Below are 22,483 nucleotides of genomic sequence, written 5' to 3'. Positions count from 1 at the left end.
CAGCTTAGTCAATGCCATATATGGGCATATTGCTTTAATGCTATTGAGCTAATAGCAGTGATTAACATGCCATGCAGTATACCATTGCTTCTACAGAAATTGGTTGTAATATAGACCCTACAGATGTTAAACAATACCTGGTGTCTGTTCATTTGTTATGGAGCCTTCCAACAAGAAGGGGTATCAAACAATGGAGAAATACCAGAATCAAAGAAATATATATCATGCAAGCAAATAAATATATTTGCTTTCTGTAGACTCTGTTTTTTGGAAGTACGGAAGTAGAATTTTCACTGGATATATATCTCTCAACTGCACCCTCCTGAAATTGTTGTGCTACAAGAAAATTAAATTGTAATTTGTACGTTTTTGATCCAGAATTTAAATTTATTCCTCACAAGTGGCTTAGCTGAATAGTCTAAAGAGGTATGCGTAATGCATTCTTGCAGATTGCTGCAGAAGAAACAAGAAACTTATTTAATGTTCTTACTTGTATTATTGAGGAGAGGAATGCCATGGTGGTAAGGTGGTAGCGTTGTTACCTCAATGCAAAAGGTTCTCCCATTCGATACTCGGCTTGGCTTTGGGAGTGCCTTCTGTGTGGAGTCTGCATGTCCTCCCCGCAGTTAGGTAGAATTCAAAAGACATGCATGCGTAAATGGGCGTGCCTTTGTTGAAGGTTAGGCGTTGAGCTGGCACCTCGGCATTTTGTAAAAATCTACTGCCAATCATTAGCAGACCGGAGTTCCGCTGTGGCGACCCCTTACCGGGAAAAGCAAAAGACAAACAACAACAACTTGTATTATTGAGGAGGAGGAGAAAGATAAAATAGTAACAGTTAGAGAGAAAGTCTCTACAGTTCTCTAAGTGCTATCAAATCAGAAGGAATTTTCCATTTATGAATGTTTTCTTTACAACAGTACAAGGTCCTACAAACATAATACAGATGAGTGTATTAGTAATCTGAAGAAACCAGCCAAAGGCTGCAAATTTGCTGAGATGCATGATATTCTGCTAACAAATATAATAGTTTATAGCATAATCATAATGAAACAAGGGTAAGGCTTTAAGAAAAACAGACTTTACTGAAAGCTGTAGATGCATATGGAACACATGAAATTGCCTGGGTACAGTTACAACCCCCATTTCTTCCTTTCCAGAGAAGATACTAGAACAACCTAACTCTCTTTCTTCATAAAAATTCTTCTTTCCTACCTACCCTCTATCAGATTTCAGATCCCACCACCATTAACTATCCTTCTGTCCTGCTACTTCTTGTTTCCACTTGATCCCTGATCCCCACTACCTACCTACTATAACATACAGACCCCTTTACTTAATTGTGCTACTCAGCTTATCCTCTATCATTGTCCTGCTAATGGGCCATCTTTCATCTTACCATGACTCTATAATAGCTCTCAACATCCCCCCACCTCTGTCACAATCACCTATCCATACTTCCTTTCTACACTTTCCACACATCACATTAAACCTATTTAATAATTCCCCTCACCTTTACTCCAAATATAGACTGATTAACTCCATTTCAACTCAAACCAAAACAAAATTAGGTGAAAAAATGCTCTCATAATGCAAGTATCAATAATTACCCAATATACTAAAATTCTTCTAGGAGGAGATATTCATTGTAATTGTGGCCCTACTTATCACAATGAACATCAAGACAATTCTCTACCACACACTACTCTAACCCTACAATGGTCAACCTCCAACCTCAGTAATCTAGCTTTTGTTGCCATAAATGTTAGAAGCATAAGAAATAAAATTGCTGAACTACATGCCTGGATTACCCAGCATAAGCGTGATATTCTCACTGCAACTAAAACATGGCTTAAACCCACCATAAACAACTCTGAAATTACACCTCCCAGCTATAATATTATCCGCAATGACCATATAAAGAGGAAAGGTGGTAGTATTGCCTTTAATGTTTCCCAATAGCTACCACATTTCCCCTTACAACAAACCAATCCCAAAATTCAATTCAGCGAGCATCTTATAACTTTCCTGAAATTAAACAATTATAAACAAATATGTATTACTGTTCTTTACATCCTTCCTGCAAACAATACAGCTATACTGGAAGATATCCTATATTGGATATCCATAACAATTTTCAGAACCCACCACTGTATAGCACTGCAAAGTGTAAACTAGTTAGAACCATCCCATCAACTAACACATACACAGCTTCTTACCACCTATAAAATTATCCAGAATGCATCTGCTTGTCCAACACTAAATAACATTCTACACAACTATGTTCAAAGTTGGTCATTATGATCCAATGACCAAAAACTGCTCTGTCCACAAAGTTATCAAGTCTGCTGTGAATTGTCTGTAGTTGTACCATGTTGCTAAGGCCTGGAATTCTTTATCCCTTTTCATCATGTCAATGACCTCCCTCCCATCCTCCAAAACCATTCTGAAAGAGTTCCTAGCCAAACGCTAGCTTTGTTCTTGCTCAACACCAGCATAAAGTAAATGTGGACAAATACCTCCTCATACCTTACATCTCCTTATTCTCCCTCCTACACTCATTTCCTTACTTCTATCAATTTTCCTGCCCTGAATTTCTCTCTAAATATACCATAATCCTGCTTTTCTCTTACTTTATGGTTATACTAACTTACCTTTCATTTCTCTATAAACTGGCCAAAATTTCTCTAACTATAATTTAAATCATTGTCATATAATTTGTATCAACTCTTAGTTAATGTTTCTATATTATGTCTAATTTGGTATAATTATTTAAAATGTATTTGTTTTGCATTATTTTTAAAGACTGTAAAATTATTATTCTTAAAATGTTTTATAATATTTTGGAGCTTTTCTCTCTGAAAATGAGTTCCTACCCAGTCAGACTTTCCCAGTAATCAAAATCAATATCAATCAATCTATCAAAGTCAATAAATAAAAGAATCAATTGATAAAATAAATGTACAAAATAAATTGTGAGTCAAATAATGAGGTACAAATTGCAAAGGCAGAGTGTGTTGAAAAATAATGATATGAACAGGTTATTGTGAAGAATCAGACAGGGATCCAGAGAAATGTTCATGCGTTTTAACTCCTGCTTCGTGCAGCAGGTGTAGTTGTAACCATGACTACAAATACTGTTTATCTTTTAATCAAGCCTACAAAATATGTGCTAGAAAAGGACAGTTTTCAAAGCTGCACAAAGTAAAAACAAGTGTGCTACAAAGTTTGCATATTGTTTAACAGAAATATATACATACAAGTATCTATGTCTCTGTGTATCTATCTGTCTATCCATCCATACAGAACAGACGATGAGAATTTCTCGACTTACTATTAAAGATTGTGATTTAGAAGAAAGTTTATTACAGCTAAATAGAGAATTGCTAAGGAAAGGATATTCCTTATATGATATAGATTAACAAATAGAAGATATTAAGAAACTGAGAGATGATGATAAAGCAAAGTCTTTCTTTTCTATTCCATCAGTTCACAATGTTAATAAAATGCATAACGAAGAATATAACTTTAAACTTAGATTAACTACAATATATGCTGGGGATGTTAATAACTATTGTGACATTATTAGAAGGAACTGGCAAATTTTTACTGTTGATCCCCAGATTAAAAAAAATCATTCTGGAAGACCATATTTCTGTTTTAACAATAAACCTAACCTCAAAAGGCAACTTTGTTATGGGTAACATAAGCACCATTCTTCTCAAGAAATGGGTACTTATTCTTATAAAATATGTGATTGTTGCAAATATATAATGCAAACTACATTTTTTTGAACATCCGATAATGAAAAGGAAATATTATGTTAAAAGCTAGGCAGATTGTAGCATGCATAATCTTGTGCATTTAGCAATTTGCAAAGCATACACAGTGTTTATGTTGGTAAGATTAATAGGAATTTTAGAAACAAAATATGTCAACATCAGGCTAATGTTAAAAAAAGGTATTCACATAATGCTTTGGCTAAACATTGTATTACTGAAGGTGTACAACATATGTTAATTTATTATGCTTCAAGTTATATTCGGTAATGAAAGGGGTGGAGACGTTAATATGAAAACTAAGGAGACAGGATATGATTGGATTACAAGACTTAATACAACTGAACTGCCGGGCTTGAGTGAACATTATAGTTTGAAACCTGTTCCTTTAACAACGAAGTTGAAGCACTGATGGGATTGGATAATGTTATGTTTTGGCTGAGATGTCATTTATTTTCAATTTTATATAATGTTTTTTTTATGTTTTAAAACTTGATAAAGCATTTGTGTGAAAGAACTCATTATTGAATAAAACCCTTTTCTGCTTGGTTCCTGGTGGCAAACGTGACCGAACAAATATCTTCCTAATGAACCACACCCATCCTTTTCAAATAGGCAACAAACATTTCTATATCATTGATACCAGACTTTGCATATTCATTAGATTTAACTTGCTATTCATATTATTCCCACTCTAATAAATCTTCTAACATTTCCTTCCCATATATAGATTTAACATGTTCACAAGAGATTGAAACAAAACTGATTTAAGGTACTTCATTTAAACCCAGCATAACTCTGTAGACATTTATTTAGAAACAGAAAAAAAGCATGGTTTTTGTGGTGGGGGAAGAGGCACACCACTAATTTATATATCACAATTTCAGTGCAGTGGAAAAATGTGGGACAACCGAAAGAGCATTGCCAGCTTACACAACCCAACACAATGTGATAAAACAAAACGCATTATTACTTATAAATCTGTAACAGGACTAATAATCCTGGCAATAGAGTATATTTCAAAAATAGTGAAATGACAATCCTTAAATCTGTTACACAAAAAAATAAGCTTTCATTATTATCACAAATATAACTGGTAGTATGTAGTGGAGACCATCATTAGATAATTTGTTAGTAGATCACTTTTTTAGACCACTAATGTTTAAATGAGATTATAGTTAGATCACTTGAAGGAAACAAATCATAATTATATTAATTAGTACATGAGTGGGAATTTAAGCACATAGTATCCAGGCCACACTATCTTTAGTCTAATGGAAATAGGAGAAAACCACTGCAATCAGTGAAGAATCTCTTTAGAAAGAGCTGTGGCAAAAGTTATGAGGACTTACATCTCACTATTTTGGAATATAGAGATAGTCTGTAGCAAGGAGTCAGTCTCTAATTAGCTTAACTGTTTATGTACAGAAGGTTGAACAGAAGAAAGCCTCCTTCGACTATAGTAATTATGCCAGAAAAGAATCAGCAAAAATCAAAATAAATGCTAGAAAAAATCAACAGAGACAGAAATGCTAATGTCGCAAAACTCCAGATGATTGCTAGATTTTCAGGTTGAAACTATCACAAAACTGTAGATGATTAATCACAAAACTAAGATGATTGCTAAATTTGCAGGTTGGAGCTATCACAATTGGAACTATCACAAAACTGCAGATGATTGCTAGATTTGCAGGTTGGAACTATCACAAAACTGCAGATGATTGCTAGATTTGCAGGTTGGAACTATCACAAAACTGCAGATGATTGCTAAATTTGCAGCAAAACTGCAGATGATTGCTAGATTTGCAGGTTGGAACTATCACAAAACTGCAGATGATTGCTAGATTTTCAGGTTGGAACTATCACAAAACTGTAGATGATTACTAGATTTGCAGGTTTGAACTCTCATAAAACTGCAGATGATTGCTAAGTTTGCAGGTTAGAACTATCACAAAACTACAGATGATTGCTAAATTTGCAGGTTGGAGCTATCACAAAACTGCAGATGATTGCTAGATTTTCAGGTTGGAACTATCACAAAAGGTTGGAACTATCACAAAACTGCAGATGATTGCTAGATTTGCAGGTTGGAACTATCACAAAACTGCAGATGATTGCTAGATTTGCAGGTTGGAACTATCACAAAACTGCAGATGATTGCTAAATTTGCAGGTTGGAACTATCACAAAACTGCAGATGATTGCTAGATTTGCAGGTTGGAACTCTCACAAAACTGCAGATGATTGCTAGATTTGCAGTTTGGAACTATCATGAAACTGCAGATGACTGCTAGATTTGCAGGTTGGAGACAAAATACTATAAAACCATAAGAAAGCCCACAGAATGAAGCTGAAGTTGTTAGGAAAACAACCAGATCAAGATCCTGGCTTCCATGGGAATATGGAAAGTGTAGAGGAATCACAGACATTTATATAAGATTATGTCATTTTTTTCTTTCTCTCTCTTTTTTGGCTCCTCATACTTGTCAATCTGATGTCCCCAGGGTGTTTCCTTATTCATCAAATTTACATGGCAGCACTTTCTGCCCTGGCCTTATTCCAGACCATGCTTGGGGCCAATAAGGAGGTTAATGCAGCTAAGGCAGCTGCATATTGCTCCTGAAGAGTGTTTTTTCCATGCCATAACTACCCCCTTGTGTCCACTAATAATGCTCAGGGCAGATGTATAATGGGGTATGTTGGCATATCATCCTTCCTGTGCAATTTCACAGCTAGTGCTGCTGCTGCCCACTGTGTCCCCAGCCCCAACTAGGAATCAACCTTGAGGCATACCCAATTACATGCCTTCTTATAGGGTCATAGCTTCATAGGCATATTCTATAACGACCACCATGGTCTTTGTAAGCCTTGCTGTGCAGTCCAACCCAATTGTGTTCCTACGTATCAAAGTAATTTATTAGGAGAGGGATGTGATGATATGGGTGAGTGCCAGCATGGCCAACTGGAGTTTTGTGAAGAATGATATGTCCTTTGAATATCAAACTGATTTATACAAGATGATTGTGATACCAGTGTATTAGAACTGTATGTCATTTGTATATCAAACTGATTTGTACATATGTTTGTGCTGAAAATGTATTGGTGAGGTTTGCTTGTGTTAAAATGTATTGACAGTGCACCCTGCTGAAATGAAAAGAAATGTACAAGTATTGTTGCAACTGAATTAAATATACCAGCTGGCTTACTTTAAGAAAACTAAGGGAAATATAAATATCTGTTAAACTATTAAAATTTCACCCCACAGTGCTGAATAGGACTGAAGACACTAGGTCTGGGAAAGAGCCTTTGTTCATTAGCTCACTGAAAAGAGGGGAGGCCCCAGGCACTGCCATAAACATTTGGATGTGTATTGTGGTCATCTGTGCTAAATTTCTGTCTCATCTTCAAAGGTGAATACTATGAGAACCTAGAGTCAGCTGACCAGATGAGTTGAGGTTATTCTGCCAGCCCTCTTGAAAATTAGATTTTAGGTATTACAAAGAGAAATCTCAGGGTAATGAGTATTCTGTTTGGGAACCCTGACTAGAAAGATCCTCACCCACAGCATCTTGCCTTGTGATAGTAAGTAACTTAACTAGAGAACAGTAAACTTCTCTTAGATTCAGTCAGAAATATAGTAAAACTTAGTTCAGGGAGTGTTTTTCTTTATTTGTATGAGTCTGTCCATCCATGTTAATTTCAATATTTTCTGTGATTTGAACTTTGTGGTTTATTGTAAATATATATTTAGTATTTTCATGCTCTTTTATTATTTATTATTAAATTTATTTAAACTTTTATTGACGCTGGTCCTTGTAGAAAGTACTTAATCTTTGAGAGTGCTTATATTTATTTGGTGGCACTGTGTGGGCCACTCTAGAATGCCTAGCTGTCTTGGTGAACTACTACCATTGCATTAGAATTAATATTACACAGTATAATTGGACACCCTTTGCTAAGGGACTTGGAGTATTTGACTGAGGAGTGTCTGGTGGCAGTGATAACTACCTTATAGTCGGGGCAGAAGGGTGCAATGCTAGTAAACCTGTGCCAGCCTTTCCCAGGTGTGTGTGTGTGTGTGTGTGTGTGTGTGTGTGTGTGTGTGTGAACGCAGATCAAATCTCTCAGTGTGTGTGTGTGTGTGTGTGTGTGTGTGTGTGTGTGTGTGTGTGTGTGTGTGTGTGTGTGTGTGTGTGTGTGAGCTACTTGGGGCAAGGACATGAAGTACTAGGTTTGCAGAGAGGACTTGGCTTGGACACTCGGCTAAGGGCCTAACCCTATAACTGTACCAGTGGGGAGTCTTACTGGGGACCTGGAGGGGAGACAGATATAGAGACATCCAGATCCCAGGCTGAGTGTGTTCCTTCTGTGCTCTTAAGGGAAACTGTACTTGATGCAGATGAGTGCATCCATTTGAACTCCAAGTGCACTTCCCTCTCCAGCATCAGTGGTGAGGATTCAAGCTCCCTGATTACTGGTCCAGAGTGGGGACATCACATATTCATGGCCATCACATATTGGAATCTGTGGTGGGCATCACAGGGGTGTGTTTGTTAAGAAGTTTCTAGAGGTTATGTGGATTGCTATGTTAGTTTGGGGATTACTGTTTGCTTCTGTCTACAAGAAACATAAGGGCCAGACGCAGGGTGAATTTTTGATTTTCCATCTATTGGTCCAGGTTATGCTTAAAGAGGGTTAAGGATGGATGAAGTGTCTGTTCCAGAGCACTGGGATCCTCTGAGATACATATCTGTATCACCAACATGTCTTATTTATGTCACAAGCAAAGTTTAAATCCTTGGATCTAGTGGTTCTGATGCTGTTCATTTTGAAGATGTGCAAAATGTCTATCAAAGGTGGATCCGAGGATGCCTTGTATGCCTGGTTAGTGTAGTGAATGTAATGTGTGTGTGTGTGTCCTTGGCAACTTGTTTCCCAGACAGAATGGGCACACCTAGTCTGTCCTTGCCAGTGCCTCAGACACCTAAGCCAGTAATCTAACCTTGGTTGCCTCGGCTCCAGTCACAGCTTTGTATTATCTGTGCCATGGCAATGGATAGTCAATGTAACAAAAAGAAGAACAAACAGAAGTGTCATATACAGCTGGCAGGAAGGTGGACTCAGAACTGTGATAGTCAAGAGCTGCAAATGAAATTACAGTCCTAAAATGAAGATCAGAAGTCAAGAGCAAACTGTCCTGTTAAATTTCCCAAGTATTGCAAACCATTGAGGAAACTACACAGATATATGAACAGATCCAGTGTTTAAAAATATTGTAATTAATGTTTTGTATATCTGAGTGTGCTTTATTATGTAAAAAAGTTTCATATTTGTATATGTCTATATGTCTGTCCATCATTTCTCTTCGTATGTCTACCTATGTCTATTTTATTTTTATATATTTTAGAAAAGGGAGATATCATACATAGGTATATAGCTTTCCTGCTAATGAATTAGCGTCTATATTTAGCATGCCATATTGCACATTTGAGCTTCTAAAGAAATCAAGTTGATTATTAAAAACTCTTGGAGGCTAAACCACATCTGGTGTGATTGTGTACTATTTATTAATTATGCTGAGGTGACAGTCAACATGGCATTACATGCAGGAGGAAATAACTTGCAGAACGCATTGAATGAGTGGTTTCCAGGATGCAAATGTCTAAAGGGGCACTGATTAATACCAGCGAGGTAATTTGAAAAACCTGATCAGTGTATTTGAACTGGTAACCATAGAAGTTGACCGAGGTGTTGTAGTTGAATTTCAAAAAAGATCTTGAATGTTAAGCTGCAAATATTGTGAATTAAAATTAGGCTAAGTGACAAATAGTAGCAGTGATGGTAAGGTAGCCTTTTACAGGGTAACAAAAATCAGTACAGAGTCTAGTTCTTTCTAATGTCGTTACTAACCATATTAAAAATAGGTTCACTGGGAGGGCATGACTTTTTCAAGTAGATCACAGCTCTGCATCAAAAAATAAAGAACAAAAAACAATGTTTGCACATCAGGAAAGTAGTCAAGAAATGAAAGTAAAAAGAAACATTTGTTTAAACATTTTACAGTGTTAAACCTAGGTATTGTATATAAGAGATTGATATGTACCATCTACAAAAAATTAATAAACATAGGGAGCAGCCTTAAAGCCATTTTAGGCTGATTAAAATAGTGTTTTAAAAATTCAATTTTAAGAAAGGGAAGACTTGTGTTGGTTGAAGGGTCGCAATAAACTCTCCTAAAATAGATGGAAATGAAGGAACCCAGGAGAGAGTTGTGTTGATTCAAGGGTAACAATAAACTCTCCTAAAATAGATGGAAATGAAGGAAAACAGGAAAGAGTTGTGTTGATTCAAGGGTCGCAATAAACTCTCCTAAAAGAGGTGGAAATGAAGGAACCCAGGAAAGAGTAATGTTGCTTCAAGGGTTACAATAAACTCTCCTAAAAGAGATGGAAATAAGGGAACCCAGGAAAGAGTTGTGTTGACTCAAATAAACTCTCCTAAAAGAGATGGAAATGAGGGAACCCAGGAAAGAGTTGTGTTGAATCAAGGGTCACAATAAACTCTCCTAAAAGAGATGTTAATGAAGGAACCCAGGAAAGACTTGTGTAGATTCAAGGGTAACAATAAACTCTCCTAAAATAGATGGAAATGAAGGAACCCAGGAAAGAGTTGTGTTGATTCAAGGGTCGCAATAAACTCTCCTAAAAGAGGTGGAAATGAAGGAACCCAGGAAAGAGTAATGTTGATTCAAGGGTTACAATAAACTCTCCTAAAAGAGATGGAAATGAGGGAACCCATGAAAGACTTGTGTAGAGTCAAGGGTCACAATAAACTCTCCTAAAAGAGATGTTAATGAAGGAACCCAGGAAAGACTTGTGTTGATTCAAGGATCGCAATAAACTCTCCTAAAAGAGATGGAAATGAAGGAACCCAGGAAAGAGTTGTGTTGATTCAAGGATCGCAATAAACTCTCCTAAAAGAGATGGAAATGAAGGAACCCAGGAAAGATTTGTGTTGATTCAAGGATCGCAATAAACTCTCCTAAAAGAGATGGAAATGAAGGAACCCAGGAAAGACTTGTGTTGGTTCAAGGGTCACAATAAACTCTCCTAAAATAGTTGGAAATGAGGGAACCCAGGAAAGAGTTATGTTGATTCAAATGTTGCAATAAACTCTCCTAAAGAGATGGAAATGAAGGAACCCATGAAAGACTTGTGTTGATTCAAGGGTCACAATAAACTCTCCTAAAAGAGATGGAAATAAAGGATCCCAGGAAAGAGTTGTGTTGATTCAAGGGTCACAATAAACTCTCCTAAAAGAGATGGAAATAAAGGATCCCAGGAAAGAGTTGTGTTGATTCAAGGGTCACAATAAACTCTCCTAAAAGAGATGGAAGCAAAGGAACCCAGGAAAGAGTTGTGTTGAATCAAGGGTCACAATAAACTCGCCAAAAAGAGATAGAAATGAAGGAACCCAGGAAAGAGTTGTTTTGGTTCAAGAGTTGCAATAAACTCTCCTAAAACAGATGGAAATGAGGGAACCCATGAAACAGTTGTGTTGATTTAAGGGTCACAATAAACTCTCCTAAAAGAGATGTTAATGAAGGAACCCAGGAAAGACTTGTGTAGATTCATGGGTAACAATAAACTCTCCTAAAATAGATGGAAATAAAGGATCCCAGGAAAGAGTTGTGTTGATTCAAGGGTCACAATAAACTCTCCTAAAAGAGATGGAAATGAAGGAATCCAGGAAAGAGTTGTGTTGATTCAAGGGTTGCAATAAACTCTCCTAAAAGAGGTGGAAATGAAGGAACCCAGGAAAGAGTAATGTTGCTTCAAGGGTTACAATAAACTCTCCTAAAAGAGATGGAAATAAGGGAACCCAGGAAAGAGTTGTGTTGACTCAAGTGTCACAATAAACTCTCCTAAAAAAGATGGAAATGAGGGAACCCAGGAAAGAGTTGTGTTGAATCAAGGGTTGCAATAAACTCTCCTAAAAGAGGTGGAAATGAAGGAACCCAGGAAAGAGTAATGTTGCTTCAAGGGTTACAATAAACTCTCCTAAAAGAGATGGAAATAAGGGAACCCAGGAAAGAGTTGTGTTGACTCAAGTGTCACAATAAACTCTCCTAAAAAAGATGGAAATGAGGGAACCCAGGAAAGATTTGTGTTGATTCAAGGATCGCAATAAACTCTCCTAAAAGAGATGGAAATAAAGGATCCCAGGAAAGAGTTGTGTTGATTCAAGGGTCACAATAAACTCTCCTAAAAGAGATGGAAATGAAGGAATCCAGGAAAGAGTTGTGTTGATTCAAGGGTTGCAATAAACTCTCCTAAAAGAGGTGGAAATGAAGGAACCCAGGAAAGAGTAATGTTGCTTCAAGGGTTACAATAAACTCTCCTAAAAGAGATGGAAATAAGGGAACCCAGGAAAGAGTTGTGTTGACTCAAGTGTCACAATAAACTCTCCTAAAAAAGATGGAAATGAGGGAACCCAGGAAAGAGTTGTGTTGAATCAAGGGTCACAATAAACTCTCCAAAAAGAGATAGAAATGAAGGAACCCAGGAAAGAGTTGTTTTGGTTCAAGAGTTGCAATAAACTCTCCTAAAACAGATGGAAATGAGGGAACCCATGAAACAGTTGTGTTGATTTAAGGGTCACAATAAACTCTCCTAAAAGAGATGTTAATGAAGGAACCCAGGAAAGACTTGTGTAGATTCATGGGTAACAATAAACTCTCCTAAAATAGATGGAAATGAAGGAACCCAGGAAAGAGTTGTGTTGATTCAAGGGTCGCAATAAACTCTCCTAAAAGAGGTGGAAATGAAGGAACCCAGGAAAGAGTAATGTTGATTCAAGGGTTACAATAAACTCTCCTAAAAGAGATGGAAATGAGGGAACCCATGAAAGACTTGTGTAAAGTCAAGGGTCACAATAAGGTCTCCTAAAAGAGATATTAATGAAGGAACCCAGGAAAGACTTGTGTTGATTCAAGGATCGCAATAAACTCTCCTAAAAGAGATGGAAATGAAGGAACCCAGGAGAGACTTGTGTTGATTCAAGGATCTCAATAAACTCTCCTAAAAGAGATGGAAATGAAGGAACCCAGGAAAGACTTGTGTTGATTCAAGGATCGCAATAAACTCTCCTAAAAGAGATGGAAATGAAGGAACCCAGGAAAGACTTGTGTTGGTTCAAGAGTCACAATAAACTCTCCTAAAATAGTTGGAAATGAGGGAACCCAGGAAAGAGTTATGTTGATTCAAATGTTGCAATAAACTCTCCTAAAGAGATGGAAATGAAGGAACCCAGGAGAGAGTTGTGTTGATTCAAGGGTAACAATAAACTCTCCTAAAATAGATGGAAATGAAGGAAAACAGGAAAGAGTTGTGTTGATTCAAGGGTCGCAATAAACTCTCCTAAAAGAGGTGGAAATGAAGGAACCCAGGAAAGAGTAATGTTGCTTCAAGGGTTACAATAAACTCTCCTAAAAGAGATGGAAATAAGGGAACCCCGGAAAGAGTTGTGTTGACTCAAGTGTCGCAATAAACTCTCCTAAAAAAGATGGAAATGAGGGAACCCAGGAAAGAGTTGTGTTGAATCAAGGGTCACAATAAACTCTCCAAAAAGAGATGGAAATGAAGGAACCCAGGAAAGAGTTGTTTTGGTTCAAGAGTTGCAATAAACTCTCCTAAAACAGATGGAAATGAGGGAACCCATGAAAGAGTTGTGTTGATTTAAGGGTCACAATAAACTCTCCTAAAAGAGATGTTAATGAAGGAACCCAGGAAAGACTTGTGTAGATTCAAGGGTAACAATAAACTCTCCTAAAATAGATGGAAATGAAGGAACCCAGGAAAGAGTTGTGTTGATTCAATAAACTCTCCTAAAAGAGGTGGAAATGAAGGAACCCAGGAAAGAGTAATGTTGATTCAAGGGTTACAATAAACTCTCCTAAAAGAGATGGAAATGAGGGAACCCATGAAAGACTTGTGTAGAGTCAAGGGTCACAATAAACTCTCCTAAAAGAGATGTTAATGAAGGAACCCAGGAAAGACTTGTGTTGATTCAAGGATCGCAATAAACTCTCCTAAAAGAGATGGAAATGAAGGAACCCAGGAGAGACTTATGTTGATTCAAGGATCGCAATAAACTCTCCTAAAAGAGATGGAAATGAAGGAACCCAGGAAAGACTTGTGTTGATTCAAGGATCGCAATAAACTCTCCTAAAAGAGATGGAAATGAAGGAACCCAGGAAAGACTTGTGTTGGTTCAAGGGTCACAATAAACTCTCCTAAAATAGTTGGAAATGAGGGAACCCAGGAAAGAGTTATGTTGATTCAAATGTTGCAATAAACTCTCCTAAAGAGATGGAAATGAAGGAACCCAGGAAAGACTTGTGTTGATTCAAGGATCGCAGTAAACTCTCCTAAAATAAATGGAAATGAAAGAACCCAGGAGAGAGTTATTTTGATTCAAGGGTCACAATAAACTCTCCTAAAAGAGATGGAAATAAAGGATCCCAGGAAAGAGTTGTGTTGATTCAAGGGTCACAATAAACTCTCTTAAAAGAGATGGAAGCAAAGGAACCCGGGAAAGAGTTGTGTTGATTCAAGGGTTACAATAAACTCTCCTAAAAGAGATGGAAATGAGGGAATCCAGGAAAGAGTTGTGTTGATTCAAGGGTTGCAATAAACTCTCCTAAAAGAGGTGGAAATGAAGGAACCCAGGAAAGAGTAATGTTGCTTCAAGGGTTACAATAAACTCTCCTAAAAGAGATGGAAATAAGGGAACCCAGGAAAGAGTTGTGTTGACTCAAGTGTCGCAATAAACTCTCCTAAAAAAGATGGAAATGAGGGAACCCAGGAAAGAGTTGTGTTGAATCAAGGGTCACAATAAACTCTCCAAAAAGAGATGGAAATGAAGGAACCCAGGAAAGAGTTGTTTTGGTTCAAGAGTTGCAATAAACTCTCCTAAAACAGATGGAAATGAGGGAACCCATGAAAGACTTGTGTAGAGTCAAGGGTCACAATAAACTCTCCTAAAAGAGATATTAATGAAGGAACCCAGGAAAGACTTGTGTTGATTCAAGGATCACAATAAACTCTCCTAAAAGAGATGGAAATGAAGGAACCCAGGAGAGACTTGTGTTGATTCAAGGATAATAAACTCTCCTAAAAGAGATGGAAATGAAGGAACCCAGGAAAGACTTGTGTTGATTCAAGGATCGCAATAAACTCTCCTAAAAGAGATGGAAATGAAGGAACGCAGGAAAGACTTGTGTTGGTTCAAGGGTCACAATAAACTCTCCTAAAATAGATGGAAATGAGGGAACCCAGGAAAGAGTTATGTTGATTCAAATGTTGCAATAAACTCTCCTAAAGAGATGGAAATGAAGGAACCCAGGAAAGACTTGTGTTGATTCAAGGATCACAGTAAACTCTCCTAAAATAAATGGAAATGAAAGAACCCAGGAGAGAGTTATGTTGATTCAGGGGTCACAATAAACTCTCCTAAAAGAGATGGAAATAAAGGATCCCAGGAATGAGTTGTGTTGATTCAAGGGTCACAATAAACTCTCCTAAAAGAGATGGAAGCAAAGGAACCCAGGAAAGCGTTGTGTTGGTTCAAGGGTCACAATAAACTCTCCTAAAAGAGATGGAAATGAAGGAACCCAGGAAATATTTGTGTTGATTCAAGAGGCGCAATAAACTCTCCTAAAAAAGATGGAAATAAAGGGACCCAGGAAAGAGTTGTGTTGATTCAAGGGTCACAATAAACTCTGCTAAAAGTGATAGAAATGAAGGAACCCAGGAAAGACTTGTGTTGATTCAACGGTCACAATAAACTCTCTTAAAAGATATGGAAATGAAGGAACCCAGGAAAGACTTGTGTTGATTCAAGGATCGCAATAAACTCTCCTAAAAGAGATGGAAATGAAGGAACCCAGGAAAGACTTGTGTTGATTCAATGGTCACAATCAACTCTCCTAAAAGAGATGGAAATGAAGGAACCCAGGAAAGAGTTGTGTTGATTCAAGGCTCACAATAAACTCTCCTAAAAGAGATGTTAATGAAGGAACCCACGAAAGAGTTGTGTTGGTTCAAGGGTCGCAATAAACTCTCCTAAAATAGATGGAAATGAAGGAACCCAGAAAAGAGTTGTGTTGATTCAAGGGTCGCAGTAAACTCTCCTAAAAGAGATGGAAATGAAGGGACCCAGGAAAGAGTTGTGTTGATTCAAGGCTCACAATAAACTCTCCTAAAAGAGATGGAAATGAAGGAACCCAGGAAAGAGTTGTTTTGATTCAAGGGTCGCAATAAATTCTCCTAAAATAGATGGTAATGAAGGAACCCAGAAAAGAGTTGTGTTGATTCAAAGGTCGAAGTAAACTCTCCTAAAAGAGATGGAAATGAAGGAACCCAGGAAAGAGTTGTGTTGATTCAAGGGTCGCAGTAAACTCTCCTAAAAGAGATGGAAATGAAGGAACCCAGGAAAGAGTTGTGTTGATTCAAGGGTCACAATAAACTCTCTTAAAAGATATGGAAATGAAGGACCCCAGGAAAGAGTTGTCTTGATTAAAGGGTCACAATAAACTCTCCTAAAAGAGATGGAAATGAAGGAACCCAGGAGAGAGTTGTGTTGGTTCAAGGGTCACAATAAACTCTCCTAAAAGAGATGGAAATGAGGGAACCCAGGAAAGAGTTATGTTGATTCAAATGTTGCAATAAACTCTCCTAAAAGAGATGGAAATGAAGGAACCCAGGAAAGAGTTGTGTTGATTCAAGGGTCACAATAAACTCTGCTAAAAGTGATGGAAATGAAGGAACCCAGGAAAGATTTGTGTTGGTTCAAGGGTCGCAATAAACTCTCCTAAAAGAGATGGAAATGAAGGAACCCAGGAAAGACTTGTGTTGGTTCAAGGGTCACAATAAACTCTCCTAAAATAGTTGGAAATGAGGGAACCCAGGAAAGAGTTATGTTGATTCAAATGTTGCAATAAACTCTCCTAAAGAGATGGAAATGAAGGAACCCAGGAAAGACTTGTGTTGATTCAAGGATCGCAGTAAACTCTCCTAAAATAAATGGAAATGAAGGAAAACAGGAAAGAGTTGTGTTGATTAAAGGGTCACAATAAACTCTCCTAAAAGAGATGGAAATGAAGGAACCCAGGAGAGAGTTGTGTTAATTCAAGGGTAACAATAAACTCTCCTAAAATAGATGGAAATGAAGGAAAACAGGAAAGAGTTGTGTTGATTCAAGGGTCGCAATAAACTCTCCTAAAAGAGGTGGAAATGAAGGAACCCAGGAAAGAGTAATGTTGCTTCAAGGGTTACAATAAACTCTCCTAAAAGAGATGGAAATAAGGGAACCCAGGAAAGAGTTGTGTTGACTCAAGTGTCGCAATAAACTCTCCTAAAAAAGATGGAAATGAGGGAACCCAGGAAAGAGTTGTGTTGAATCAAGGGTCACAATAAACTCTCCAAAAAGAGATGGAAATGAAGGAACCCAGGAAAGAGTTGTTTTGGTTCAAGAGTTGCAATAAACTCTCCTAAAACAGATGGAAATGAGGGAACCCATGAAAGAGTTGTGTTGATTTAAGGGTCACAATAAACTCTCCTAAAAGAGATGTTAATGAAGGAACCCAGGAAAGACTTGTGTAGATTCAAGGGTAACAATAAACTCTCCTAAAATAGATGGAAATGAAGGAACCCAGGAAAGAGTTGTGTTGATTCAAGGGTCGCAATAAACTCTCCTAAAAGAGGTGGAAATGAAGGAACCCAGGAAAGAGTAATGTTGATTCAAGGGTTACAATAAACTCTCCTAAAAGAGATGGAAATGAGGGAACCCATGAAAGACTTGTGTAGAGTCAAGGGTCACAATAAACTCTCCTAAAAGAGATGTTAATGAAGGAACCCAGGAAAGACTTGTGTTGATTCAAGGATCGCAATAAACTCTCCTAAAAGAGATGGAAATGAAGGAACCCAGGAGAGACTTGTCTTGATTCAAGGATCGCAATAAACTCTCCTAAAAGAGATGGAAGCAAAGGAACCCGGGAAAGAGTTGTGTTGATTCAAGGGTTACAATAAACTCTCCTAAAAGAGATGGAAATGAAGGAATCCAGGAAAGAGTTGTGTTGATTCAAGGGTTGCAATAAACTCTCCTAAAAAAGATGGAAATGAGGGAACCCAGGAAAGAGTTGTGTTGAATCAAGGGTCACAATAAACTCTCCAAAAAGAGATGGAAATGAAGGAACCCAGGAAAGAGTTGTTTTGGTTCAAGAGTTGCAATAAACTCTCCTAAAACAGATGGAAATGAGGGAACCCATGAAAGACTTGTGTAGAGTCAAGGGTCACAATAAACTCTCCTAAAAGAGATATTAATGAAGGAACCCAGGAAAGACTTGTGTTGATTCAAGGATCGCAATAAACTCTCCTAAAAGAGATGGAAATGAAGGAACCCAGGAGAGACTTGTGTTGATTCAAGGATCGCAATAAACTCTCCTAAAAGAGATGGAAATGAAGGAACCCAGGAAAGACTTGTGTTGATTCAAGGATCACAATAAACTCTCCTAAAAGAGATGGAAATGAAGGACATAGGAAAGACTTGTGTTGGTTCAAGGGTCACAATAAACTCTCCTAAAATAGATGGAAATGAGGGAACCCAGGAAAGAGTTATGTTGATTCAAATGTTGCAATAAACTCTCCTAAAGAGATGGAAATGAAGGAACCCAGGAAAGACTTGTGTTGATTCAAGGATCGCAGTAAACTCTCCTAAAATAAATGGAAATGAAAGAACCCAGGAGAGAGTTATGTTGATTCAGGGGTCACAATAAACTCTCCTAAAAGAGATGGAAATAAAGGATCCCAGGAATGAGTTGTGTTGATTCAAGGGTCACAATAAACTCTCCTAAAAGAGATGGAAGCAAAGGAACCCAGGAAAGCGTTGTGTTTGTTCAAGGGTCACAATAAACTCTCCTAAAAGAGATGGAAATGAAGGAACCCAGGAAAGATTTGTGTTGATTCAAGAGGCGCAATAAACTCTCCTAAAAAAGATGGAAATAAAGGGACCCAGGAAAGAGTTGTGTTGATTCAAGGGTCACAATAAACTCTGCTAAAAGTGATGGAAATGAAGGAACCCAGGAAAGACTTGTGTTGATTCAACGGTCACAATAAACTCTCTTAAAAGATATGGAAATGAAGGAACCCAGGAAAGACTTGTGTTGATTCAAGGATCGCAATAAACTCTCCTAAAAGAGATGGAAATGAAGGAACCCAGGAAAGACTTGTGTTGATTCAATGGTCACAATCAACTCTCCTAAAAGAGATGGAAATGAAGGAACCCAGGAAAGAGTTGTGTTGATTCAAGGCTCACAATAAACTCTCCTAAAAGAGATGTTAATGAAGGAACCCACGAAAGAGTTGTGTTGGTTCAAGGGTCGCAATAAACTCTCCTAAAATAGATGGAAATGAAGGAACCCAGAAAAGAGTTGTGTTGATTCAAGGGTCGCAGTAAACTCTCCTAAAAGAGATGGAAATGAAGGGACCCAGGAAAGAGTTGTGTTGATTCAAGGCTCACAATAAACTCTCCTAAAAGAGATGGAAATGAAGGAACCCAGGAAAGAGTTGTGTTGGTTCAAGGGTCGCAATAAACTCTCCTAAAATAGATGGAAATGAAGGAACCCAGAAAAGAGTTGTGTTGATTCAAGGGTCGCAGTAAACTCTCCTAAAAGAGATGGAAATGAAGGAACCCAGGAAAGAGTTGTGTAGATTCAAGGGTCACAATAAACTCTCCTAAAAGAGATGGAAATAAAGGAACCCAGGAAAGAGTTGTGTTGGTTCAAGGGTCGCAATAAACTCTCCTAAAATAGATGGAAATGAAGGAACCCAGGAAAGAGTTGTGTTGATTCAAGGGTCGCAGTAAACTCTCCTAAAAGAGATGGAAATGAAGGAACCCAGGAAAGAGTTGTGTTGATTCAAGGGTCGCAGTAAATTCTCCTAAAAGAGATGGAAATGAAGGAACCCAGGAAAGAGTTGTGTTGATTCAAGGGTCACAATAAACTCTCTTAAAAGATATGGAAATGAAGGACCCCAGGAAAGAGTTGTCTTGATTAAAGGGTCACAATAAACTCTCCTAAAAGAGATGGAAATGAAGGAACCCAGGAGAGAGTTGTGTTGGTTCAAGGGTCACAATAAACTCTCCTAAAAGAGATGGAAATGAGGGAACCCAGGAAAGAGTTATGTTGATTCAAATGTTGCAATAAACTCTCCTAAAAGAGATGGAAATGAAGGAACCCAGGAAAGAGTTGTGTTGATTCAAGGGTCACAATAAACTCTGCTAAAAGTGATGGAAATGAAGGAACCCAGGAAAGATTTGTGTTGGTTCAAGGGTCGCAATAAACTCTCCTAAAAGAGATGGAAATGAAGGAACCCAGGAAAGACTTGTGTTGGTTCAAGGGTCACAATAAACTCTCCTAAAATAGTTGGAAATTAGGGAACCCAGGAAAGAGTTATGTTGATTCAAATGTTGCAATAAACTCTCCTAAAGAGATGGAAATGAAGGAACCCAGGAAAGACTTGTGTTGATTCAAGGATCGCAGTAAACTCTCCTAAAATAAATGGAAATGAAGGAAAACAGGAAAGAGTTGTGTTGATTAAAGGGTCACAATAAACTCTCCTAAAAGAGATGGAAATGAAGGAACCCAGGAGAGAGTTGTGTTGATTCAAGGGTAACAATAAACTCTCCTAAAATAGATGGAAATGAAGGAAAACAGGAAAGAGTTGTGTTGATTCAAGGGTCGCAATAAACTCTCCTAAAAGAGGTGGAAATGAAGGAACCCAGGAAAGAGTAATGTTGCTTCAAGGGTTACAATAAACTCTCCTAAAAGAGATGGAAATAAGGGAACCCAGGAAAGAGTTGTGTTGACTCAAGTGTCGCAATAAACTCTCCTAAAAAAGATGGAAATGAGGGAACCCAGGAAAGAGTTGTGTTGAATCAAGGGTCACAATAAACTCTCCAAAAAGAGATTGAAATGAAGGAACCCAGGAAAGAGTTGTTTTGGTTCAAGAGTTGCAATAAACTCTCCTAAAACAGATGGAAATGAGGGAACCCATGAAAGAGTTGTGTTGATTTAAGGGTAACAATAAACTCTCCTAAAATAGATGGAAATGAAGGAACCCAGGAAAGAGTTGTGTTGATTCAAGGGTCGCAATAAACTCTCCTAAAAGAGGTGGAAATGAAGGAACCCAGGAAAGAGTAATGTTGATTCAAGGGTTACAATAAACTCTCCTAAAAGAGATGGAAATGAGGGAACCCATGAAAGACTTGTGTAGAGTCAAGGGTCACAATAAACTCTCCTAAAAGAGATGTTAATGAAGGAACCCAGGAAAGACTTGTGTTGATTCAAGGATCGCAATAAACTCTCCTAAAAGAGATGGAAATGAAGGAACCCAGGAGAGACTTGTGTTGATTCAAGGATCGCAATAAACTCTCCTAAAAGAGATGGAAATGAAGGAACCCAGGAAAGACTTGTGTTGATTCAAGGATCGCAATAAACTCTCCTAAAAGAGATGGAAATGAAGGAATGCAGGAAAGACTTGTGTTGGTTCAAGGGTCACAATAAACTCTCCTAAAATAGTTGGAAATGAGGGAACCCAGGAAAGAGTTATGTTGATTCAAATGTTGCAATAAACTCTCCTAAAGAGATGGAAATGAAGGAACCCAGGAAAGACTTGTGTTGATTCAAGGATCGCAGTAAACTCTCCTAAAATAAATGGAAATGAAAGAACCCAGGAGAGAGTTATTTTGATTCAAGGGTCACAATAAACTCTCCTAAAAGAGATGGAAATGAAGGATCCCAGGAAAGAGTTGTGTTAATTCAAGGGTCGCAATAAACTCTCCTAAAAGAGATGGAAACAAAGGAACCCGGGAAAGAGTTGTGTTGATTCAAGGGTTACAATAAACTCTCCTAAAAGAGATGGAAATGAAGGAATCCAGGAAAGAGTTGTGTTGATTCAAGGGTTGCAATAAACTCTCCTAAAAAAGATGGAAATGAGGGAACCCAGGAAAGAGTTGTGTTGAATGAAGGGTCACAATAAACTCTCCAAAAAGAGATGGAAATGAAGGAACCCAGGAAAGAGTTGTTTTGGTTCAAGAGTTGCAATAAACTCTCCTAAAACAGATGGAAATGAGGGAACCCATGAAAGACTTGTGTAGAGTCAAGGGTCACAATAAACTCTCCTAAAAGAGATATTAATGAAGGAACCCAGGAAAGACTTGTGTTGATTCAAGGATGTAATAAACTCTCCTAAAAGAGATGGAAATGAAGGAACCCAGGAGAGACTTGTGTTGATTCAAGGATCGCAATAAACTCTCCTAAAAGAGATGGAAATGAAGGAACCCAGGAAAGACTTGTGTTGATTCAAGGATCGCAATAAACTCTCCTAAAAGAGATGGAAATGAAGGAACGCAGGAAAGACTTGTGTTGGTTCAAGGGTCACAATAAACTCTCCTAAAATAGTTGGAAATGAGGGAACCCAGGAAAGAGTTATGTTGATTCAATTGTTGCAATAAACTCTCCTAAAGAGATGGAAATGAAGGAACCAGGAAAGACTTGTGTTGATTCAAGGATCGCAGTAAACTCTCCTAAAATAAATGGAAATGAAAGAACCCAGGAGAGAGTTATGTTGATTCAGGGGTCACAAT

This window comes from Protopterus annectens, chromosome 10.part0 (assembly GCF_019279795.1).
Source record: "Protopterus annectens isolate FY-2018-M chromosome 10.part0, PAN1.0, whole genome shotgun sequence".
NCBI lineage: Eukaryota > Metazoa > Chordata > Ceratodontiformes > Protopteridae > Protopterus > Protopterus annectens.
Note: the sequence above shows the minus strand (reverse complement) of the source record.